Here is a 27,056-nt window from a genome sequence, read left to right as displayed (position 1 = left end):
GTCTTGTACAGCATCACCTTGCAGTTATGGGAGGACATGATGAACCTTTTAAACTTTAAAGTTGATTAAGAAGACTTGTTCAGCATCACCTTGCAGTTCTGGGAGGATATTGTGAACCTATTAAAATACAAATTACACAAATTTTATGAAGAAGACTTATTAAGCATCACCTTGCAGTTCTGAGAGGACATGGTGAACCTTTTAAACTACAAAGTTGATGGAGGAAACTTACTTAGCATCACCTTGCAGTTCTGGGAGGACATGGTGAACCTTCTAAACTACAAAGTTGAGCGAGAAAACTTACTTAGCATCACCTTGCAGTTCTGGGAGGACATGGTGAACCTTTTAAACTACAAAGTTGATGAAGAAGACTTGTTTAGCATCACCTTGCAGTTCTGGGAGGACATGGTGAACCTTTTAAACTACAAAGTTGATGAAGAAGACTTGTTCAGCATCACCTTGAAATTCTGGGAGGACATGGTGAACCTATTAAACTACAAATTACACAAAGTTGATGAAGAAGACTTGTACAGCATCACCTTGCAGTTATGGGAGGACATGATGAACCTTCTAAACTACAAAGTTGATGGAGGAAACTTACTTAGCATCACCTTGCAGTTCTGGACGGACATGGTGAACCTGTTAAACTACAAAGTGGATGAAGAAGTCTTGTTCAGCATCACCTTGCAGTTCTGGGAGGACATGGTGAACCTTCTAAACTACAAAGTTGAGGGAGAAAACTTACTTAGCATCACCTTGCAGTTTTGGGAGGACAAGGTAAACCTATTAAACTACAAAGTTGATGAAGAAGACGTGTTCAGCATCACCTTGCAGTTCTGGGAGAACATGGTGATCATATTAAAATACAAATTTTACAGAGTTAATGGAGAATACTTGCTTAGCATCACCTTTCAGTTCTGTGAGGACATGGTAAACCTGTTCAACCTGGAACCTCTGGAATTATTCGTGAGCCAGAACATGTTGTTCCGCTTTCGGAAGGATTTCAATCACTTTTTGAGGCCAACAATACCGCCCATTCCCCCCCCCCCCTCCCCCCTTCGATACTATTTATTGATTATAAATATATACATATATATATATACACAATTTTCTGCCAACATCAAAACCCGTTTGAGACCATCCAGGTGACCAAATGGAGAAGTCCATGATGAAAGTATATACAGCAGCAACTGTAAAACAATAATAATAAAAACAGGTCAATGTTTATACATATACGATTTTCCAACAATCCAACTATAGTGGACATATGATCGAAGAGCAATTATTCAAGTATTTTGAAGGGTGGGAGGAATCCCCGGTAGGAATGGCTGATGGAATTCCTGGTGGGAATGCCTGGAGGAATCTCTTATGAGAATGCCAGAATCCCTGGTGGGAGTGCCTGGTGAGATCACGGGTGGGAATGACTAGAGAAAGCACCCCTAGTGGAAATTCCAGAAGGACTCCACGCCGGGCATGATTGGAGGGATCCCCGATAGGAATGACTGGAGGAATCTTAGGTGGGAAGGATTGGAGGAATCCCTAGTGGGAATGCCTGGAGTAATCCTTGCTGAGAATGATTAGAGAAATCATGATTGGGAATGGCTGGAGGAATCTCCGTTGAGAATGGGAGGAAGGAATACCCGCATGCAATATCTGGGGTAGTCCTTGCTGGAATGGCTGGAGGAATCCTCGCTAAGAATACTAGGAGGAATCCCCAGTGAGAATTCTTGCAGGAAACTCCAATAACCGAAGGAACCCCTGGCTGGAATGCCTGGAGGAATCCCTGTTGGAAATGCAAGAGTGGATCCCCGCTGTAAATAACAGGAAGAATTCCTGGTAGGAATGGCAGGAGAAATTTTCTTTGGCAATGCCAGAAGAAATCCCTGTTGGGAATGCCAGAACAGGTACCAGAAGGAATCCCTGGTGAGAATGCCTGGAGGAATCCCTACTAGGAATGCCAGAGGAAATCCTTGCTGGGGATGCCTGCTGGAAATGGCTAGAGGAATCGCCTGTAGGAATAACTGAAGGTATCCCCGCTGGTAAAGGCAGGAGGAAACCTGGTGGGGATTCTTGAAGGAATCTCCAATGGTCGAAGATACCCCTGGTGGGTATTATAGACACTATAGATTCCATAGACTCGCGGAGACATGGTTGAGCAATACGATTTTAGTGTGTTTTACCGTGAATTTAGAGTGTACCAAGCGAATATGACGTCACGCAATCCATTGTCGCTATTGAAATCGTGACGTCATGCTCGTTTGGCTACACGAACTGACAGTTCGTTTGGCTACAGTTGTCTTCGCCTTCGCGAGTCTATGGAATCTATAGTGTCTATAGTGAGTATGCCTGGAAAAATCCCTCTTGGGAATGTCCGAACAAATCCCCTCTGGAAATGGCAAAAGGAATCCCTGGTGGGAATGCCTGGTTGGATCTCCGGTGGGAATGACTTGGAAAATCTCTGTTGGGAACGGCTTGAGGAATCTCTGGTGGGAATGGCTGGAGGAATTTCCGTTGGGAATGGCTGGAGGAACCACCGCTAAGAATGACTGAAGGAATCCCTGGTAGGAATGCTTGGAGGAAACCCTGGTGAAAATACCAAAGGAATCCCTACTGGGGATGCCAGAAGAATCACCGCTGAAAATGGCACGAGGAATCCTCGTTGAGAATGGCTGGAGGAATCCCTAGTGGGAATGCCAGAATGAATACCCGCATGGAATGTCTGGGTAGTCCTTGCTGGAAAGGCTTGAGGAATCCTCGCTAAGAATGCCAGGAGAAATCCCCGCTGAGAATTCTTGCAGGAGTCTCCTATGACCGAAGGAACCCCTGGATGGGATGCGTAGAGGAATCCCTGTTAAGAATGCTAGAACCAATCCCCGTTGTAAATAGCAGAAAGAATCCCTGGTGGGATATCCCCAGATTGTCTGGTGGGATACCCCCCGGTGGGAACTACTGCAGAAATTTCTGTTGGGAATGGCAGGAGGAATCTCTGGACTCCAGCCGCTGGAGAAACCTTTAGTAGGAATGCCAGAAGGAATCCCAGATGGGAATGGCTGGAGGCATCTCTGGTGGAAAAGCTAGGAAAAATCCCCGCTAAGAAAGGCTGGAGAAACGCCTGGTGGAAATACCAGGAGGAATTAGTACCCGCTAAAAATTGCTGGAGGAATCCACGCTGGAAATAGCAGGAAGAATCCCTGATGGGAATGTCAGAAAGAAACCCTGGTGAGGGTGCCTGGTGGGATCCCCGGTAGGAATAACTGCTGAAATTTCTGTTAAGAATTGCAGGAGGAATCAGTTGGCTTTTCTGGCCAAATGTTCAAGTATGTTGAAGGTATTATTCACTCTGCAAGTTAAGAAATAGTCTGTGCCCGTTTGCAAGTAACGTCAAAAAGAAGCAAACTTAAGCATACCAGTATAGTTGATGGGCCAGTTGTTTCCTGAGTTAAACTTGCACTTGCAATTGGATCGCTGCCGATTGCCGCACATGCTGTGCAGGTTATGGAATCCTTCCCTGATGCTGCCTTGCTACAGGGCACCAAGGTAACCCGGTGTGCCGCTTGTTTTTTTTTTTCATTTGAGCAGAATTTTCCTTCTCCGCCATCTGCTCCTAGTTGAACACGGAAGTCGCGTAATTTTGCATGCCCTACCGCAATTTTTCCTTTTGTTGGTCATCTTATGGAAGTGCAGTTCCTCCCAAGTGTCGGTTCCTCTTTGTACATATCCCACCGTTCCGACGACGAGACCATACGGCATCCTTGACGGCATCTTCCCGTGTTCCCCCAGCACCGCAATGGTTTGATTGACCTGAAATGGAATGCCTTCAATCAAATATAGGTAATAATAATTATTTTTGTCGTAGTGAAACTTACAGAAAACTATGAAGTTCAGCATCCTTCTCAATCAGTGGAGGCAGCTCTAGTTAATGGCATCGGAGAGACTTTACTGCTCCGGGTCCGGGAAGCTGCACACCAGCAAACCATCAACGGTTACCTGTCGGTTTCAGAAAAATAATCGATACAAATAAGATATTTAATTCGTTCCCCTATTACCTTATCAATTTTAAAAATTGCTTTAAAACTTACCTTGCTCGATTTGATGTAAAATTTAGTAGTTTCACAACCGGAGAAAATGTTTCCTTTTTTTATTTTTTGTTAACACTCCGCGGTGGACACTAAACTTCGAAATTTCGTGATGCTAACGAATTCCGGTCCAAATACAGTTCGATCCGCCGCTGCTGTTGCTTCTGGTCCTGATGAAATCGAGCCGTGCAGTTTGACATTTATAAATGTCAACAAAAAAAAGTGCTCCCAGACGTTGCTCATTTTCCGAGGTGAAAAAAAAAGATCACCATTTCAGAGTTGCCAAAACCCGCCAAAAATTACTTCGCATGGTGATTTTTATTTAAAAAAGTGGTGAATTTCCCAGTTTTTGAAAATTTGTATGAAAATCAGGAGTGCATATAAAAAAAATCTGAAATCGGTAATAGTCATAAAAAACACGTGTCTTTCGAAGAAAAATATCAAAAAGGGGGGTTAGGTCAGACGGGAATGGTCTATTAGGTTAAGAGGTTGAAGAATAAAAAAATAAACAGAGCGCACGCTGACTTGGATCGCAGTCGGCATATCAAAATCAGCGATTTGCTTACCATTGATAATAGAAATACACTAGAACTCCAATGGCGCTGTAGTCATATTTCGTATTTAATTATTTTAATAACGTGGCACACTAGATGTTAGTCACACGAACAGTCGCGACATTGGACTTTTGTGGCTAGTTATTCTACTCCATTGACAGTGACAGAGTGCAACTCTGCAAAGAACTAGGAGAAGCGGCCACCTTCCTGGAGAACCTCGTGGAAGAACGTCAACATAGTCTCTCGCAAACCGAAGAATCTTGTGAAATATTCGAAGTGTCATTTCCTTTCAAAATAGAAAAGTCATTTGAGTGTGGATTATTTTTCAAAATTTGTTAAAAATTGGAATTTGTTTGCTCTTCTAGAAAATCTTCCGAGTTCAAGCCAAACATATTGAATGACATTTAGAGGTTGAAACTTCGAGTTATATAAAGATACCTTCAGTTTAATTGCCATAACTTTGAAAAATTTTAACTGATGCTCAATGTTTTAGAATGGTTCTCTTCTCTTTCGTGGCTCTCTCGTGGTATTTTCGATCGCCTTTTCTGGGGAACGATATAAAAAAGGGAAAGATGTACCACAGACCTTTTTAGTGGTTGTGCAGTTACCATCAAAATTTCACATATATCCGTAGAGCCAATCTCGAGAAACGATGTTCGATTCGTGCATTCAGCCGGAAAAGCGATCGTAAACCGTAGGAGGAGGAGGAAGTTCAAAGCTTTAGTTTCATGAGTTTATAATCGGAAACAATCAAAGAAGGTCATCTAGGCAGACTTACTTATTTTAAAATTTTCGTGATTTATGCCAACGTAAGAACAGTAACAACATTCACAATACTTAGCTACTTGCCACCTGCGAAATGCCCAAGTAATTTTGAAGCGAAATCATCACTTCACCATTAAATGTCCCATTTTTTTCAACAGTACTCAAGAAGTGGCAACTAATCAGTAGCATGGACCAAAGAGTGACACCAACATTCTTAGCAACGTCACTCTCACTGATTTTCACATGAATTACTTTTTATAAAACTGAACGGTAGTTGTCCCTGTTCTGTGTTTCATTGTGGACTCCATTTTTTCGCTGAGGTTTACTGAAATTTTTACAACGCTGCACAGTAAACCTGGCTGTTTCAATGCATGCAATCAGGCATCCAATTTTTCAGTCACGCAATCAAATTCCACGGATGTAACCACCTCCGCGATCATGATTTTTCACTGTATGGGACGAAAAATAAAAGTCTCTCACTCCAGCGCTCACGATGACTCTCTTTCTCTACATGCACAACTCACGGATAAACAACAAAGCATCATTTTTTTCACTCCGTCTGCGAGTCGCATAACGTCTCCACCGACGCACGAGACCAAATATTTGACGTTTAGTGGTACCGTGTGTTAAGGTACTTGTATTCATGGCCATCTATATAACACGACACTGCTCTGACGTCAAACAGTTAAAACTGTGGATTGGTGCAGGCTGTGCAACCAAGTTCTCCTGCGAGAGCAAATGATTTGTGAGTGGAGAGTGCTAGTTGGAGAGAACATACTTTTATGACGCCAAGGAATCGGAGTGAGAGCCTTTTCAATCGTCCATGGGTGCAAGGAAATTCTCACAGGCTACTTTATACGGATTATATCGCTGTGTGATAGATCGTTACGCGTGAGTGAGGAAAAAAAATGGTGCCTGCTTGTAATATATCGTCGATGTGCCGCAAGCATTAATAATGACAACACGACCAACACTCGATCGCATATGCTGTTGAATATTTAGCAAAGCAAGACAAAGCTAAGATAACCGTACACATCGTAGTTGCTACTCCGTGATTGACCAAAACAATCGAAGTTGCACAGAGATCCAATGAATGGTGCTTGAGACTAGCTAATCACTAGCAATGTGCACAATTCAAGAATTCAATATTATAAAGTCAATAACGGCGCCGGCCACGTCCTTACGATCATCGGGAAAGAGGAAGGAATGTTAGTTCGACAACCGTTGTTACTAAAAAAACCGTGGAGTCCAGTGGGAAAAAAACAGTGCAAACCTACACTAAATTCTGTATCTCACGAACGCATCCGGCTTTTCTAATGAACAAAACGGTTTTAGGCGTAAAATTGTCTGGAGAATCGAATGGAAGTGTTAAAACAGACCGCACGGATCATTATCTTGCTTATTTTGCCCTAATTCCCCAATTTTTATTAACATTTATATGAAACTAGATCTAAACAATTATGAAACCTGAATGCGGTTTGCCTTGAAGGACTTTTGTGAAGGATTAAGATGTAGAAAATCGATTTGAAGGGATTGCAGTGACCGCATGAATGTATTTATGCTTATTTTACCCTGATTCCCCTCATATATAGAGTTTTGTATGAAATTAGCACCATAACTCGCAAGGAAATTATGAGTAGTATGCTAAGAAGGCTCTCTTTAGTGAATAATGATACAAGGAATTGATGAGAAGTGATTGCAGTGACCACGCGAATGTAATTATGCTCATTATACCCTAATTCCCCACATATATTGAGTTTTGTATGAAATTAGCTCCTTACTCGCAAGAAAATTATGAGTGGTATATGCTAAGAAGGCTTTCTTTAGTGGATTATGATACAGGGAATCGACTAGAAATGGTTGCAGTGACCGGGTGAATGTTATCATGCTCATTTTACCCTAATTCCCCACATATATTGAGTTTTGCATCAAATTAGCTCTATAACTCGCAAGGAAATTATGAGTGGTATGCTCTGAAGGGTTTCTTTAGTGGATGATGATACAAGGAATAAATAGAAGTGATTGCAGTGTGTGTGTGCGTATGTAGTTATGCTCATTTAACCCTAATTCTCTACATATGTTGAGTTTTGTGTTACATTAGCACCATAACTCGCAAGGAAATTATGGCTGGTATGTAAGAAAGGTTTTCTTTAGTGGATTATGATACACGGTGATGAAAAATGATTGCAGTGACCGCGTGAATGTAATTATGCTCATTTTACCCTAATTTCCCACATATATTGAGTTTTGCATTAAATTAGCTCTATAACTCATAAGAAACTTAAGGGTGGTATGCTATTATTTAGTGCATACCATGCTGGTATTTAGTGAATTAATTATACTACAAGGAAATGATTAGAAGTAATTTCAGTGACCGCTTGAATGTCAGTATGCTCATTTTACCCTAATTCCCCACATATATTGAGTTTTGCATAAAATTAGCTATATAACTCACAAGAAATGGGTGGTATGTTGTGAAGTATTTCTTTAGTGGATGATGATACAAGGAATCGATTAGAAGTAAATGTAGTATTCGCGTGAATGTAATTATGTTTATTTTACCCTTATACCCCACACATATTGTGTTTTGTATGAAATTAACTCTTTAACTCGCAAGAAATTTATTTGTGGAATGTTAAGAAGTGCTTATTTGGAGGATGAGGATACAAGGAATACTTTCAAAATGATTGCAGTGACCGCGTGAATGCTATTATGCTCATTTTACAATAGTTCCCCACATATATTATGCCGTGAAGTAGTTCTTTATTGAGTTATGATATAAAGAATCGAGTAGAAATTAATGCAGTGAGCGTGATTGTTATTTTGGTTATCCTACCCTAATTACCCACATATATTGAGTTTTGTATGGTATAAGCTCTACAACTCACAAGAAACTAATGGATACCATACCATAATTACATTAACGCGGTCATTGTTATCACTTCTATTTGATTCCATGTATCATAATCCTTCTTGGTATACCACTCATAATTTTCTTGTGAGTTATGAAGCTAATTTCATACAAAACTCAATATATGTGGAGAATTAGGGTTTAATGAACATAATTAGATTCACGCGGTCACTGCAATCATTTTCAATCGCTCCCGTGTTTCATAATCCACTAAATAAACACTTCCTTGCATACCACCCATAATTTTCTTGTGAACTACGGAGCAAAACTTAATATATGTAGGGAATAAGGGGAAAATGAGCAAAACTACATTTGCGCGGACACTGTAATCACTTCTAATCTATTCCGTGTATCATCATCCACTGAAGATACCCTTCATAGCATACCACTCACAATTTCCTTGCGAGTTAAGAAGCTAATTTCATGCAAAACTAAAAATATGTGGGGAATTGGGGTAAAATGAGCATATTACATTCGAGAAGTTACTGAAATCACTTCTTATCGATATCATCATCCACTAAAGAAACCCTTCTTAGCATACCACCGTGAGTTATAGAACTAATTTCATACAAAACTCAATATATGTGGAGAATTAGGGTAAAATGAGCATAAAAACATTCACGCGGTCACTGCAATCACTTCTCATCGATTCCTTGTATCATAATCCACTAAAGAAACCTTGCTTAGCAGACCAATTATAATTTCCTTGCGAGTTATGGAGCTAATTTCATACAAAACTCAATATATGTGGGGAATTAGGGTAAAATAAGCATAAATACATTCACGCGGTCACTGCAATCCTTTCAAATCGATTGTCTACATCTTAATCCTTCACAAAAGTCCTTCAAGGCAAACTGCATTCATCGTTCATAATTGTTTTAGAGCTAGTTCCATATAAATGTTAATAAAAAATTGGGGAATTAGGGCAAAATGAGCAAGATAATGATCCGTGCGGTCTGTTTTAACACTTCCATTCGATTTTCCAGACAATTTTACGCCTAAAACCGTTTTATTCATTAGAAAAGCCAGATGCGTTCGTGAGATACAGAATTTAGTGTAGGTTTGCACTGTTTTTTTCCCACTGTGCATCCCCACAGTTGTCTCGGGAAGGAGTATTTGTTAGTAGGGTAGGGCAAGGTGTGGATCTTGGAGCCACCTTTGGTAGGTGATATGATCCACTAGTTATATGAAAATACACCACACGGTTTTCATCCCGATTATGGTTTATTTGGTCGTGATAGTAAGGGTAATGCACATACGTCAACGATCGTTCTATATTAAACGCGTCACAACATTGATCGTTTACACAACCGTGAAAACCGACTTTCCCACGAAAGTTATCGCGCGCTTCTGATTTCGCATTCATTTTTCACTTTTTGTTCGAAAGCCACCCGATCGCGGTCCCCATCGCAACTCAGTAGTGTTGTGTGCAAAGCGAAAAGTGTGGAAAGTGCGAAAATTACGAGTTTTTTTTTCTTGTTCAATAATGAAGCGCAGAGGACTGCCACGTGATTCGCCGAATAGACGTGTCGGTAAAAATATGTAAAATACGCGTCCCGAGGACCGTCTGGATTACCTGTTTTTTGGTAATGTTCGATTCTTGAATTCGAAAAACGCGCCTCGAAGGCCGCCAAGGAATGAAAAACAGGGACGCGCCTCGATGACCGTCAAAACTGGAAAAAAGGGGTCTGCCTCAACTCGAAGGCCGTCAAGAATGGAATAGAGAGACGCCTCGAAGGCCATCGAGAAATCGAAAAGAGGGACGCGCCTCGAAGGCCGTCAAGAAAGGAAAGGAGGGACGCGCCTCGAAGCCGTTGAGAAATCGAAAAGAGGGACACGCCTGGAAGGCCGACGAGAAGGCCGTCGAGAAATCGAAAAGGGGGGCAGGCTTTGCCCCAGGATGGATGTTATGCAAAAAAAGAAGAAGGATAAGAAAAGAAGAAAAAGAAGAATGAGAAAAAGAAGAAGTAAATAAGAAGAAGAAGAAGAAGAATAAGAAAGAAGAACTTGGAAACATGCACAATTAATACCTGAAAGCTGGAATGTCACACTTTATGTTACTACAAGGTGCACACTTCCACAAGACCTGACGTATTTATTGAAGCGGTGGTAACCCACATCAAGAAAGTTGCTTTCCTGTTACTTTCGAGCAATTAGTGGGACGAAAAGAGAGAACCAGAGGATTCTAACCGAGAAGCATCTTGAGTAAGTACCTAGCTCACTGCTTGCTTGAGGAAGGCACCACCGTGCATCAGAGAAAGCGTGTTTCGAATTAATTAAGTAGGTACCTGCGATGTGCTGTGAGAAATATTTTGCTGCGCGCTCGTCTCCGTATATGACGACATCCGGCTAGTTTTAGTAGTGGGAGCTTTGGGGGAAAAGAACAGAGCGCCTTCATTAGGGGTGTATAACAAGTAAACACTATAGTATACATAGTGTGCCATGAGACTATGAAAGTTTTCCGCCTGCTCAGGAGTTAACCCACCGCTTGCTGAGTCATACGAAAGCTGCATATTATACAATCACGTAGCCTTCGCAAGAAGCGGGGACAGGGAAGAAAAGAGGAGCATCGTCATCTAAACACTACAGTGTATGGCTCCCGTCGAAAATTAATTATTAAACATGAACTTAATCATAAAAATAAAATATCACCTACCCGCGATGAGATGTGGGGGCTTTGTAACATGGGAGCTTTTTCATCACATCGTGTGCCGGGGAAAGCCAACCATCCCATAGGGGAACTCGGGGTAAGGCGGCCATGTAGCCTGCTTTAAGACGTCTTTGTACTACAGAGTTTTCGAGAATGTTGTTATGTTTAAGTTCGTTATGAATTTCATGGCAACATTCAGGGAGAAATACTCAGGAATTCAAAAAGTCTCAACAATAATATGTGAATTTCAAGGCACATTTATAAGGTTCCAATTCCCAAATTCTTGCGCAATTTCATCTCTATGAGCCCCGTACTCCTCGTTCCCCTTACTCACGGTTTATATGCATATTTGCGGTTTTGTTCCTGCCCCAAAGGAGTTCTGGAGCTGGTGTAGAACAGTCAACCAGCCAACACGTTCCTCAACGGCTGCCGCCGGCTGGCAGCGCAAGAAAGGACCTGGCAGAAAGGCCCAGAAGGCGCAGCGAGTGAGTGCACCGACCGCCACCACCCACCGTCATTCGAAACAGGTCCTCGCGTGGTCACGTCGCCTGCTCTGATCCCGCCCGGAGCACACTACACTCACTCACAAAGTGGACAAATTGTGCAAGCATATAAATTCCTAGGCGAAACAACACAAAAAAGGCGAAAACATGGCATTGCATTCAGGGGAGCTGAGCTATAGACTAGCGCACCCAAGTTATGCGCCACCGTGTTGTTGGGTTGTTCGGTTCGTTGTTGGGACCCATTTTTTTCGGTTTTGCAATTTTTGCATGTTTACTTTACCTAACCTTACCTACCAAACCGACGAACGAAACCAACCTACTATCGGATTGAACGACTGACCGAGCGACAACGGAGCAGGCGAGCAACCGACTAGCCCAGTTCAATGTGCAGGCAGAATGACCACCGACCGTTCCCCGCACAAAAAGTCAAAGCCTGCTCGGGTGGCAATCCCACGGGGGAGATCCGCAAGTGTGCCATGAGAAGGCGCCACCAAGTGCACGACGACTCGACTCGACCCATGAATGAATGAACTTTGTTTTACGATTTGTTTTTCCGGTTTTCAGGGCTACTTCTGCCATTTGGGTACCCCGCTGCGCTGTACGGGTCCCGGGATTTATTTATGGCAAACCCTTTGGAGATATGGATTTTAACGACCTGCCGGCCGGATTGTTTGCTGCTGATGCTCACACACTCGTAATCTGCCAAATGGAAAAGCGAAGACAGTCGGGTGATTTGTGTGGAAATTTTTGTGCATTTGCCTTTATTGTTTTGAGTTTGTTTTTCAGGACGAGCGTGTGGACAGTGCTCAAGAGCCCACTATACATGACAAATATTTGGCCGAGCAAGCCTTTGTTAAACACAAAGCAAATAATATGGCAACCTTTGATTCATGTAGATTTGCTATGAAAAATATGGTGTCCGGCATTTAGACGAATGCCGTTTGGCCGAACGCCATTTGGCCGATCATGATCAAAAGAATTCAGAAGAAGTTTTTGACATTCTAACTGCCAATATGATCATCATAAATATTTCCATCTTTAATCATAGGCTATTTTTTCTTGTTTTGATATTCTGGGATTAGTTGGCGTCGAAACTGCCTAAATTTTATCAAAGAATTTTCGTTCTTTGAATCATAGACTGTTCTTTCTAGTTATACTTGTTGAAATTAGCATTTCTTAATTTCAAAAGTATTTTATTCTCAGTGTAGGAAAATGCTGTCAGTGCCATGCTGGCAGTGACCTCGTGGCCCGGGTTGTTTACAGGAGTTAAAGAGCCAACTGTCAGAGAGGTGGCGGGAGTGTTAGGAGTGCTCACGCACACAAATGCACTGATGTGCGACCAGGCTTATGCATCGATAGAGTAGTTAGGTCGCCATGCATTTAGTAGCAGGGCATGGCTCATGCAACTTTCAGATCGATTCATTAATATCAAAGATTCATTCAGGCGCTCACGCTGATATGCCAGCTTACTTTGGTAAGTGTAATAAACGTTCTTAAACAAACGTTTTTGTCGGGAGTTTTTCTCTGAAAGAACTTTCTTCTTCTAAAGGGTCCTGGGACAAATATTTCCGGTGGAGATTTCCACAATATTTGTTCCATTCTTTGATCGTTGTTGTCCGCCTTGGTTGCCTAGAAAGGCACTTGTAATGATTACGTCTGGTGGAGATTTCCACAGTAATAATTACAAGAAGTTTAGATCGGACGGTCCGGGCATCCACTAACTAACTCTTATTTTTTTCAACAATACTGAGGCGAGGAACAGTGGCATGGACACTTAATGACAGGCTTGTTAGAATCCCAAAATGGCCGCCACAATGGCCGACTTCGGCACCTACACACGATTTTGAGCGCACAAATCTCTTTTTTTTTTTTAAACTTATTACACAGAGAACAGACATCCAGGCTAGAACAAATTTCATTCAAGAAGTTGTGTAAGGATTTGAATCTTTACTTGAGTAAGGTTGCTAACCAATACACGATGACAACACTTACGCCACCAAACACCATATTGCCACAGTCAGTGGTGAATTGAAACATTTCAAGTGGTGAGTTAAATTAGTATGGGAAATTGACCGATTGCAGCGCCACGCTGTTGCCACTTGTGTTGCCGGTTTCAAATGGCTGTTAAATTCCTTACACAGTTTTGGAACTGGACTTGGATGTCTGTTCTCTGTGCTTATTACAAGTGAGCAAGAACAGAATAATAAAATTTATTGTTGTTTGAAGCTTACTGAAGCTTCTTGAGATTTGTGCGTCTGGAGTTCCAATACACTGTTGACGCGGGATTTCAAGACGTTTGTCTTCAAGTTCATCATTCATTTTTCGGCCAAATGGCGTACGGCCAAATGGCATTCGGCCAAATGCCATTCGGCCAAATGACACGGAACCGAAAAATAGTTGTCCATGTGTAATAGGGCCTTTAAAGCTGCGTCCTTTGAACCCACATGGAAAATAAATTTAACAAGTTTTCACTATAGAGAAGCAAACAACGGAAGGTATTTCTTCAGAAATTCCTCCCGGAATTGCTTCTGGACATCCTTCCGGGATTTCTCTACAGATTCTTCTCGGGAGTACCTTCTGGCATTGTTTCAGGAGCTCCTTCCGAGATTCCTCTGTGAGTTCCTACTGGACATGCTGGAAGAATCCCGGAGAGAAATCCTGGAGGAATCTCGGGCAGAACTGCTTGAGGATTCCAGGAAGGAGCTCCAGGAAGAATCCCGGAAGGGAATCCTTGAGGAATCTCGAAAGAATCTCTAGGGGAAATTGCGGAAGAAACTCCTGGAGGAAACCCGGAAGGAACTCCTAGAGCAATCTTGAAAGAAACTCCTGGAGGAATTTCAGAAGGAATCCCAAAAGGAACTCCCAGAGGAATCTCGTATAAAACTCTTAGCGGAATCTCAGAAGGATCTCCCAGTGGAATCCCGCAAGCAACTCATGAGGAAATTAAGCAAGGAACTCCGTGAGGATTTAGAATTCGTGATGGAACCCAGAAAAGAAAACTTCTGTAGAAATCCTGGAAGGAATTCCCAGAGGAATCCCGTGAAAAACAGCTGGAAGAATCCAGGAAGGAACTCCTGGAGAAATTCCGGAAGGAACACCTGGAGAAATCTAGGAAGGAAATCCGTGGGCAATCTTCCAAGGATTTCTTGAAAAAAAAAAATCCAGAAGAAACTCCTGGAGGGACCCCGGAAGGATCTCCTTAAGAAATCTGGAAAGGAATTTTCGCGGAAAGAATAGCTGGAATAAACTCCAGGATATCTCCTGGAAGGAAACCTGGAGAAGTCCAGTAAGGAAGTCCATGGGGAATTCTGGAAGGATTTCTTGGAAAAATTCCACATAAAACTTCTGGAGGAATCCCGGAAGAAACTCATGGAGGAATTCGGGAGGGCGTAGGAAATCCCCAGAAGAAACTCATGGAGGAGTCCCGCTGAGAACTCCTGGAGGAATCCCTGGAAGGAACCCCTAAAGTAATCTCGGAAGGATTTCCCGGAGCGATCCCGGAAAACATGGCTGGAGAAATCCCGGAAGGAAATCCTTGGATAATCCCCTAAAGAAATCCCAGAAGAAACTCCAGCAGGAATTCGGGAAGTTACTCTTAGATGAATTCCGGAAATAACAGAAGGAAGAGGGTTCTCCAGTTAGCCTAGTGGTTAAGGCTATGGATCGCCAATCCGGAGACGGTGGGTTCGATTCCCGTTCCGGTCGGGAAAATTTCTCGACTTTCTGGGCATAGAGTATCATTGTACTTGCCTCACAATATACAAATTCATGCAATGGCAGGCAAAGAAAACCCTTCAATTAATAACTGTGGAAGTGCTCAAAGAACACTAAGTTGAAGTGAGGCAGGCCAAGTCCCAGTGCGAACGTAGAGCCATAAAAAAGAAGAAGAAGAACAGAAGGACGAATCCAGGAACTAACTCCTAGAGAAATCCCGGAAGGAAGATCTGGAGAATTGCAGGAAAGAAATCCGTGGGAAGAAACTCATGGACGAATCCCGGAAAGAACAAACTGGAAAATCCTGGAAGGAACTCTTGAAGAAATTCCGGAGAAAACGCTTGGAGAAATCCAGGAAAGAAAACCGTGGGGAGTCTCCCAAGGATCTCTTGAAAAAAAAAATTCAAAAGACACTCCTGGATGAATCCCGGAAGGAACTCCTTTAGAAATCCGGGAAAAAATTTCCAGAGGAATCCCGAAAAGAACCTGGAGAAATCCAGGAAGGAAGTCCGGGGGGAACTCCGGAACGATTTCTAGGATAAATTCCAGAAGAAACTTCTGGAGGAATCTCGGAAGAAACTCTTGGAGTCTTGGAAAAATTTGGGAAGAAACTTCCAGAGGAATCCCGGAAATAACAGAAAGACGAATCCAGGAAATAACTTCTGGAGTAATCCCAGAACAAACACTTGGAGGAATCCAGGAAAGAAATCCATGGGAAATTCCCGGAAGAAACTCATGAAGGAATCCCGGGAAGAATTCTGGGAGGAATCCATGGAAAGAACTCCTATACAAATCCCGGATTGATCCTCTGGAGGAATCCCGGAAGGAACTGCTGGAGTAATCCCGGAAGAAACTCCTCTAGGAATTTAGGAAAGAACTCTTTGGGGAATCCCCGTAGATTCTCTTGAAAAAATCCCGGAAGAATCTCCTGAAGGAATCTCAGAAAGAGGAATTTCAGAAGGAACTCCTAGAGGAACCCCGATCTTCTGGAGGATTTTCAGAAGGAGCTATTGGAGGTATGTTAAAAAAAAACTTTTTGAGGAATTCCGGAAAGAAATCATGGAAGAATTCCAGAAGGGTCTTCTGGCGGAATCTTGGAAGAAGCTCTTGGTGGAATCTCGGTAAGAATTCCAGGAGAAAATATCGGTAGGTACACCTTAGGGTTTCCAAGCCGAAGACCCACACACTAAGATTCAGATGTTCCAGCTCAGTATTTTTTTCACTGAGTTCAGTATTTTTTCCATCTTTTTACTGAGTTTTCAACAGCAGATTTATTTCGGTACACTCGGTAATCGTATTTACCGTTCACCAGTAACGATATTTACCGTGCTTCAGTAACTTTTGACAGTTTGTGAGCTGAGCTCGGTAACTCATTTACAGAATATCCGCAAAATAAATAACCGAGCGTACCGAGTTAAATCTGCTGTTGAGAACTCAGTAAAAAGATGGGGAAAATACCGAGCTGATCTTAGTGTGCAGCGTCAGATTCGGCGACAAAGAAACATGACAGCAGTCACCGGACAGCCTGATATTTGACGGCGGTCGCCCGTTAGTTATGGGAGTGGATTGTTGTCATGCAAATAGAGCTTTTCGCAGAAAATGCATGAGTATTGAGTTATTATTGACGTATTTTTTGATATGTTAGTGCGAAATTTACTGCACTGACACTAAGAAAAAATCACCGGCTTCGGTAATGTTTTGCCGAAATCAAAACCGTTAAGTTTGTTTTACAGGAAAAATTCGGTAAAGCTTGCAACTTCTACCGAACTTCGTTAGAGTTTGTCAGATAAACGATAACATTTTACCGAAATTTTGTAATTTTTTACAGAATTTCGGTAAAAATCCATTACCGAACGCTCAGCGGTTGAGATTTCGGTAAAAAAATACCGAACGCGATTAGCTGTGGTATCGCGTAAGCTTTCGCTTGGAAGCAAACGTCAAGTTCTTCAGCGAAGCAACGAAAATTTTCAGTGAAAAAAGCAATACCGTACGCGATTAGCTGTGTGCATCTGCGCTAACTGCTGTCAAAACGTTTGTTTATTCGATCGAGTCGGATCCGGATCCGCCCTAGATTTGACCCATACATGGTGAGGCCGGATCCGGATCCGTTTTCGTTCGGTTATTGCGAGTCAGAGGCAGCTCTGACCCAGGTTTAAAGCCGAAAACGACATAAGTTTTCAAACGAATAATTGACTTTTTGATTTTCAATGATTGTTTGCCTCGCGTTTTTAAAGTGATAAACAAAACTATCAATTCTGCAAAAGCGCAGCGGAAAAAGAATTATCGCAATCACTGCGAGTGAGCATATATGATGATACTTCTTCTTCGTACGGATATTCGCTTTGATGGCAGAGAATTATCACTTTGAAATTTTGAGCCACATATCCAACATGGCTGCCGATGTTGATGATGCCGTAAGAAGCCTTAAGGTCCTTGCTGATGTTTTTCCGCTCGCAGGCGTACCCGATCAGCTCGTGGAGCTGCTCGGCGACTACCACTTCTGTTGCGGTTCAGCTTCTACATGAGGGCTGCACCACTCGTCTACGCGTCTTCATCATGGACGAAAACGGGTCTTTCGAGAAGCTTACCAGACTGTTCAAAGCAACAATGGACGTGTAACAATCGTAAAGTTCTCGAATCGTCCCCGATACTTAGTTTTCTTCCAAATTGAAAACACTAACGCGTTTTTCTTCGAAACACATCTAACCATCACGAAAGCTAAACAACAAACTGACAATTACATTTGAATCACAGACAAACAGACATATTACTTAGAAGAAAATTGCTTCAAAAACATCGTTTGGCATCTCACTAGCACCCTCTACAATGCTCAGTCCGAAGCATTCATTTGCAGGTGTTGTTTCCCTCGGCTCGATGTAACAATTTTGCAGGTGACGACACCCCCGTGGCGTCATCCATTCAAAAACATGAATGAAGGTTCATGATTGAGTCATTTTATGTAAACATTGATCGGCGTCGCGTTCATTTCTCTTCAAAATTGAGACACAGACAAACAGACATACTACTCAAATTGAATTCTTCGCACGATTTAACGGTAATTTTGAAAATAAAGTGTGGTTCGGACTGTGCTCGCATGTATTATGGTGGCGCTGCTGTGCCTACATTACCTCTCAATTTTGAATAGAAATGAACGCGACGCCGATCAATGTTTACATAAAATGACTCAGTCATGAATCTTCATTCATGTTTTTTGAATGGATGACGCCACGGGGGAGTCGTCACCTGCAAAATTGTTACATCGAGCCTGGGAAACAACACCTGCAAACAAATGCTTCGGACTGAGCATTATAGAGGGTGCTAGTGAGATGCAAAACGATGTTTTTGAAGCAAATTTCTTCTAAGTAATATGTCTGTTTGTCTGTGATTGAGAGGTGATGTAGGCACAGCAGCAACACCATGACACATGCGAGCAGTGGCGTCTCGTAACCTCACTTTTTACCTGTTCAACGACCCTAAAACTTGTAATTGCGGAGAGTTCAGGTTCTGAATCCAATTGAAAATGGATGAAAATTGATATTCTCGTCATTTTCTACAAATTACATGCCAATTTGTTGAGAAAATTCAAGAATTTACATTTGTTGAACAGGTAGATTTGAGGTTAGGGAATCGCCACTGCATGCGAGCACAGTCCGAACCACACATTGACTGTTAAATCGTGCGATGATTGCGGTTTGAGTAGTATGTCTGTTTGTCTGTGTTTGAATTATGTCTAAATGCCTGCTATGATGAAACGTTTTCTACAACGACGCTCTTCACAATTCACATCTCAACTCCTTGATTTATTTGCTGGAATATGAGCATATTCATCCAATTTTGTATCCCTTCAAATTGCCAAGTTAGTTTTTTATAAGATTTATACCGCAATTCTGTTGTATACCTAATTATCTCATGTTCATATCTATAGTAGTTACATTCACGATGAACGGTCGTAAATCTCCAAACCGAATGTCAAAAACCCGTTTGAGAACCGCCTTTCAGTTCGTACTTTTTTGCCTCCAAGAGCGGCAAAAAAAAAGTATGAATGCACCCAAAACAAATTGAGCCAATTATTATTTGCACACTTTTTTCTCGCTTTTATCCGACACCCACCATCGAACACCACGCGTCCGTCGTGGGGCCGGTCTGGAAAGGCATCCGACTAATTTCCAGCTTAAGAATAAATAACCATTCATATTGCTCCGGCACGGTATCTGAGAAATACGAAGGAATGCGACGCCTATCTGAGGAGAGCTTTGTGGCAGTAGTGGCGGGCTGAGGATCGGGATGCACGAAATGAATGCTGAAAAATGGGCCCCGTTTCCGTGCGCCGGTGGAGCAGCGAAATTGAGTTAAGTTATTAATTAAAGTGGAAGTGTTTGAAGTGCATTTTTCGCGAGCACGAACGCGATACCAATCCAAGCAGGCATCCAGTACAGGGGAGTAAGCTGGCTGTCAACTGGGAACAAATTGCGCCTACCCTCTATTCAATTTTAGTACCATTAGACGGACGTAACGGCCAACCAAGAAAATATCTATTTTCGTTCGCAAAATTGATTTTAACACCGTTTTATCATGCTAAAAGCAAGTCAGCATGTGATTCAAGCATATCACCACACATTTTATTTAGATTGTATTGAAAAATTTTATTCCGAAAAAAAAAATCAGTGTTTTGTTTTCGCCATTATGAAATATTTGCCTCTACTCTCGCTTGTTTTTGTTTTCGTTTTGTTTGGAGTGCGGAAATCGGTTGAAAATTGAAAACTCCCAGAGCGGTTCTGGTGCTTTAAAATGAGGATAATTTAACACTACAACTCAAGAAATTTCGATAATTATCTAAAAAACTGAGCATCAGCACCAAAAGGAAGAGAAAAACGCTAATGTTTTTACAATAGAGTTAAGAAACTATAGAGGACGAATGTCGCTGCTGTTCCCTTTGTTCTCGTTCGGAAACATGTCGGGTATCTATCTGTCAAACTGCATACTTTTTCGCTTTGACACTTATAGCCCGGCCTATCTCCGCCAGCAAGAGATGTTTCGGCAGCGACGGCAGCGACATTCGTCCTCTATAGTTTATTAACTCTATTGTTTTTACTAACAACGTAACTCTTAGAGGAAATTCATCAACAACTTTTGCCCGGTGTCATTTACATGAGCACACTGCCACCTGTTGGTAAAACCGCGCGCGACCCTATCGGCCATGATGAATTTTGATTTTACGTTTTTCTGACACGCACACTACTACACAAATGACCTGTATTAATTTTCGGTTGCATCATTCAGCAACGTGTAAACTGGCAAACGTCAAAGCGATCGAACACTAGCGCCTCTGGTGGAAGGATCGAGGAAATCAAATTTGAATTGATCGTTAAATGCATGTGCCAAGCCGTTTTGAAGAGTGTTACGTCTGTTTGTCTGTGGTAGGTATGTCCGATGCTGGCTGGGCTAAAACGAATACGTTAAAGCAGGCGGCGAATTAGTGAGCGGTGGTATGGTTGGTTATGGTGTGGTTGCCCAGGCCAACCTGTGGAATCGCACGCTGCGCTGGCTGACTGCTGCTCTGGCTCTGCTTGCATCACGTAGATTGGCCATTAATTATCAACTCATTTCGTTCCAGTTGTGCGGCGTTCTTTATCCTCGAGGTTGTTTAATTGATGCTTAAATGATGGAGGAAAATGAGCGCAGAGTGGGGCGTATTGTACGAGGTGTTTATTACTCAACTGGGTGCAATTAACGTTCATCCAGGATTGAGAAAAATCCTGTGGAAAATTCACTTTAATCTGTTTTGAACACCGGAAAAAAATCGTTTTCGGATTCATGACAAAGAAGTCGTGAAATCATAATCCTTACCCTGGCTTCAAGTCCTGATATCATGAATCAGAAGTCATGATTGCGAAAAGTGTTATATGAAATCATGACGCTTGGTTATTGCATCATATCATGACGCTAGGTCATGAAACCGTAGCTCCAAGTCATAGTCAAATTAAAAAGTGTTCAGGTTAGATGAGGTCAAACCACGGTAGTTTTTAAAGTGTGCAGTGGTTTGACGTTTGCGGAACAGGTTGGATGATTTCTCTGGACAAGCAATAGGCCCTGACAGCGCCGCAGTGCTGCCGCCTGGCGGGAGTCGTATGGCAAACGAGACAAAAAACTTCTTCACGCACACGATGACAGATACAAATGGGATTTCCCATTGGAGTGAGTGCATTTTTGCTGCCGTCAGAGCCAATATACAGGGCATCGAAATGTCAAATGCGTTATAACATTATAGCCATACCATTTTTCAGCATGTATGCCATTTTTCATTGTTGTGAAGTAAAACAAAGACCTCATAGATCTAGACTGGCAGCACGTGGAGATCTAAAATAAGACATAAATTGTGATGAAACTGTATAAACTGAAGTCAAAAATATGTTTTCTAGCTGTAAACATAAAGGGTGATCGATATGTGAATGTGTTATTCCGAATATTTCAATGAAATTATGACAAAATGAATAAGTGGATTTCCAGCAGCTAGTTTTGGGCATATCTCAGATGCCAATCTTTGTTCCTGTTTTCTTTGCCAAAACTGGAATACTGGTTGGATCAGATGTTTTTTGTTTACCAAAATAAATAACAGTTCGATGCCTTTTATAGGCCACTGCACTGTTTTGATTTTGTATGGGATTTTGACATTTCTTGGCCTTGTTGTTTACAAAACTTCTGTAAGAATGAAAGAGAAGGAGAGAATTTCGTGCAGTGCCCTATAAAAGACTAGCTGTCCCCGGCAAACTTTGTCTTGCCTACTGCGTTTTTTGACGTTTCAAGTTTCTAGCCCAGCGGCCAAGTCCCCGTTCAAAATATATGGAAGATTGATTTTCAAAAACTCGCAATTTTCCCATGTTTTTTGCCTCATAAACCTTCCATGGTGAAAACTAACAGAACAAAACTTAGACGACCTAAATCGGACCATCCGTTCGCAAGCTATGCGCGGTCCCACGTATGCCACTGCATTTTTATATATATATAGATATAACAGTATCGCGTGCTGGAAAAAGGATTCAACGTATTTCTTCGCTCTGACCAACATCAAGTCGTCCGTTTTAACAGCGGAACGTGAGCATAAGGAGCTCAATATGAGAGCTGAAACAGCAGAGAAGGCTTTGGTGGAAGCGACGGAATGAGCTACGGTAGTAATCCAGGCGATGCCGATGAGCCTCCGGAGTGTTCGTTCAAAGAAAAGGATACACCAGGAGTGGAGAAAGATCCCAAGAAGCAGAAAAAAGAGCCAGCGCGCGCTAGTAATCAGAAAGATGCAAAGGATAGCGCACCGTCAGCGTTAGAAGAAGGAACAGCGCAAGGAGACGTAGGAAGTGAGAGTGGAAAGAAAGAAAAACGCTGCACCCCTAGGGAGAGGAGAAAGGGCGATGCTCTCATCGCTTATGTAAACGACTAAGCAACGTAAGCTGCGCTTCTCAGAACGATAAGAGAGGACTCGGAGCGCGATTAAAACACGGCGCACGCAGAAAAAAAAGATCCATTCGTAAAGAGTTTGGATCACCGGTAAACAGTGGCGAAGTGCCAGGGAAGCGCAGTAAGCGTCAGCGTCACGGGAGGCGGTGGTCAAGTACAAGGATCTGGATGCGATCACGATGGAAGAGAAGCTGCGGCTGGCTCTGACAGAGCAGTATAATCTGGATGTACCGATGCAAATTTGCATAAGGAAGGCGTTTGGAGGTACCGAGGCGGTGGGGATTCGTCTATCGTTGGGATGAAGACCGGTAAGATAAAAGTAGGATGGTTAGTAGCACTCTAAGAGTCACTCCTCGAGTTTCAAAACAGATGGATAGATGCTTCAGTTGCATGGAGTTCAGTCTCCAGGCGAGGAACTGCAAGGGCCCTGATAGGTACTGTTTGCTGGAAACCCTGGAGAAGTTGAATGGACAACGAAGGTTCGTTCTGGCGTTCTGCAGCCTGTCGCTGGTGGACAACCTGAACTGAAGAGTTAGCGAAGAGTACACGCAGAGTGACCATCAGGCAATCCACTAGAGCATCGGTCATCGAATTTCGTACGTCTGGCCTCGAACAAAAGTGGAAACGAAGGAACTCGATTAGGACATCTTTGTCGAGGCACTTTGAGCAGACAGCGGCGCTCCCATTTTGAATGCTGTAGAGTCAGCGGGAGCAGTAGCGAGAGCATGCGATGCAACAATGTCGAAAAAGCTTAAGCAGCGGAACTTCCGGCGTTCGGTGGAATGAAAGGCACAGCGCTCTCCGTGCTACCTGGTCTGAGAGCTAGACAACAAGAGTGAATGTAGGGAAACATTTTTCGCGCCGCTAATACCGCTTTTAAACGGGATATTGCACTGAGCAAGATCAATTGTTATGAGAAGCTGTATCTACTAGTGAATGACAACCCTTAGAGTCAAGCTTACCGCATCCTGATAGCGAAGATCAAGAGCCCAGCTGAAGTGTGCCCTGACAAGTTGAGTTGAGCGTTTTTGTGGAAGGTCTCTGTCCAACGCACGACCCAACCACATATGGTCACCTACACCGTACGTCGACAGATTGGACGTAGATTCCGGCGAAAACCGAGTGTCTAACGAGGAACCCCTTACAAAAGTTAAAGGACACAAAGTGAAGAAAGCCCCTGGTTCGACCCCAACATAGCATTGAAAGCGGTAATCGTGGCATTCCCGGGCATGTGCAGGACAGCGATGACCTACGGGGCAAATCAAGGTCAACGATCGGTTAGAGTCGCGGCTGGCGTACCACAGGATGGCTCAGTACTCGGTCCAACGTTGTGGAACATGATGTACGATGGAGTGTTAAGACTCGAACTAACGCGGAGGAGTCGAGATCATCGGGTTCGTGGATGACGTCGTCCTTACGATGACCGGTGAGGCCCTGGATGAAACAGAAATGTCGACGGCAGAGAGATATGGATGAGCTCAATCAAGTTGCAACTAGCTCATCACAAGAAAAAGATAGCAGTGATGACCTGCAACTGCAAAGCAGTTAAGCAGTACAACATCAGCATTGCATACCACATAATTCCATCGCAGCGTGCTCTAGAACACCCGATGGACATGATGGTGGATGATTGATTGAGTTCTAACAGCCACGTTCACTATGCTTGTGAAAAGGCAGAAAACTTAGACAATGCGGTATCCAGGATCATCACGAACATCGGAGGTGTAACAAATAGGAAGAGGCGTCTTTTGATGGGTATATCATCCTCGATACTTAGGTATGGGACTTCTGATACCTAGGTATGGAGCTTCTGCCTGGGCTGCAGTATTGAGGCTGTAGCGGAACAGATCGAGGCTAACAAGTACGTTCCGGCTTATGGCAATACATGTGACCAGTGTGTACAGGACGGTTCATCGGAGACAGTTTGTGTTACCAACCGGGAATAACCCTAAATGCATCACCCTGACAGAGAATGATGAATGCTTTCAGAGAAGGGAGATTGCAAACAATTTCTGACAGGCCAAGTAGGGTCTGCACGAATTTATGCTGGCCTACATACCCTCACAGAAAATTTGACGTTTGAGCGGTACCGACACCGCTCAAACGTCAAATTTCGCGTGAGAGTGAGGAGGCCAGTATAAATTCGTGCAGTAATCCATGCTTTATAAGTTACTTGCAGCGACTCTGACATGTAGTGTCTCAGCAAAATGCGCCAGTGGGAGATGTGTTTAGAATGTCGTCAATGCAGCGGGTATGACGTGGAGACCAGAAAACCAGGGAGTAGGCCTGAAACATCGTTAAGGTCTCGATCGAGTGGACAGTATGTGAAGTTGCGAAGAGAATGGCTGCGAACTAATATTGGATTTCAGTGGCTACTAAGCTAATTCATTAGCCTAGCAACTTCTGAATTTAGTTTTTCAATCTCAGCCAAGTGCACCACAAAGTCAATCCAATAGCACTTCCACTTCCGCTTGACCCTTATCAATCGCTTCGCACTCGGACATAGTACCTACACGTATCCGAACCCAAGTCCAGAATTTATGGCTTTTCTATTCACATTTCGCCAGCCCCCGTGGTGGCCAGGTAATCCGAAAGCCATTTTGCTGCAGAATCTGTGTTCACACTAGGTGTGAAATTTACTCTACAATTGTTCGGACCGGGGCAAACCTCCTCAGCACAAATTGCAGGCGCAGTAGCCGGTGCAAATTTCACACCTTTCCACCTTCGGTTCGGGGGCCTTTGGCAGTTTCTGACTGGCTGGCACGCTTCGTGACACGAACACGCGCGCGGAGAGAATTGCACACCACCCCAAACGTTGAAAAGCAGTCTCAGTAGGCTAAATGCTCCAGCATGCAGCGCAACGTTTTGACGGGTGGTGCAGCGCAGCTTCACCGCAGCAACCACGCGGTCGGTTGTCGAAATCTCACCCGCAGCCTACTGCGGCGATTTAGCTGCTGCCATCATCGCCGGAATGGTGGTGTGCTGCTGGGCTTCGCTTATCAGGGGAAATCGGCCCAAAATGCACACATGGCTTTCAGTGAGTGGGACATGTGCAAAGCTTTGGACCACTTTCCCCGCCGCAAGTATTACAACTGAAATTTGGTGCGAATAGCTGCAGCAGAGGAGGGTGGGAAACATGTGGCAAAACTCACCACCAGACTGTGGTCGCCGGCGCGCCGGTTGGTTTGCATTGTTGGCAACGTGACCGTGCGGTCAGACACCAGGGGGTGGAGAAATTCTGGTTGATTCAAATAAATCACGTGGGCAAAGTTTCTCTTTTATCGCTATGCTATGCTAGCATAACCAAATGAGGGGTTTGCAACGTATGAAAGCGGAGTGGTTTCGGGGGTGGAAATGAGTTCTGAGTTAAAGCTAGAGAGGTAACCCATTATTTCTGGAGCAACATTTGAAAAGGGCATACAAGCATTGGTAAACAATGACTTCACAAGTCGCTCCTGAGCCCCCCTCAGCTTATTCCCAAAAACTAAGGGCGTTATCAGATAGAGCAAATATCGATCTTTCGGATAACGGTGTTCGTTTGCGTGGGCGGGCTGCTGCTATGCCCTACGGAGCGTTTTAGAAAAAAGACACAAGACCTCTTGAGCTCTTTTCAAATGTTGCTCCAGATTTGTAAAGTTGGTCAAGCTTTTTTTTCCAATGTCTCATTCGTTTTATTTATTTGGTTCAACATCTTTATATATATAAGACAGAGCCCATATTACTACGCCTTACATTTCTATTCGTTTCCAAAATAGAAGTATTTGCCACGACTCCTCGTGTAACTAGTCTAGTTTGCTAGCCACGACCTTACAGCGTCAGTAGCGGTATTAGAAGTGTCAAATAAATTTTGTTCATAATAAAATCTACAAAATGACCACGCTCAATTATCACAATTAAGCTTTTTAGGCCCAGTTTCGTATTCAAAAGGAATCGCCCAACAAACTTCTTGACCGATTCCTGACAGAAACATGTCAAGGTCACGGTGTACAATATTCAGAAGGTGATACCTTCCGGAAATCTGACAGGTTTTTGATGACGTAGTTCAAATCGTTCATAGGCGATCTAGTACTCCACACCAATTTAATCTACATGTAAAACGATAAGAACGACGTCACATGTTTACTTCCAAAATTGGTGTAACATAGTTTACTAGCCTGCCTTGTGATATTTATGCCGTGGTCAAGGTGAATGCCGTTTGAACTGTCATTACTCTTCGTAATTGCGTACTGCGATCGAAGAAAAACGGTTTCTTGAGGGATTCAGGCACCAGGACTACAAGTGAGAGCGAATTGTTTTTATGAGCCGATACTTACTCTTGGACTCCAAAGTCGCGAGTGTGTTGTGGATTGACATCTTAGCAGAAAGAGAGATGGATTTGTGAAAAAGTGACGCGACGACAGTTTGCGCGCCTACTAGATTGCTTGATGTGCATTT

General features: G+C 43.0%; 1 long non-coding RNA gene across 1 annotated transcript; it reads right to left on the bottom strand.

The window, feature by feature from the left end:
* Positions 1-1,117: 1,117 nt before the first annotated feature.
* LOC109403739 (uncharacterized) lies at positions 1,118-4,545 on the bottom strand. The gene is made up of 3 exons (XR_002128506.3): positions 4,080-4,545; positions 3,867-3,987; positions 1,118-3,801 (listed from the first exon to the last, which is right to left on the bottom strand). It is a non-coding gene; the product is annotated as an uncharacterized LOC109403739 (long non-coding RNA).
* Positions 4,546-27,056: the final 22,511 nt, after the last annotated feature.

The sequence above is a fragment of the Aedes albopictus genome, chromosome 1 (genome assembly GCF_035046485.1).
Source record: "Aedes albopictus strain Foshan chromosome 1, AalbF5, whole genome shotgun sequence".
NCBI lineage: Eukaryota > Metazoa > Arthropoda > Insecta > Diptera > Culicidae > Aedes > Aedes albopictus.
This window is presented reverse-complemented; position numbering and strand designations above follow the sequence as displayed.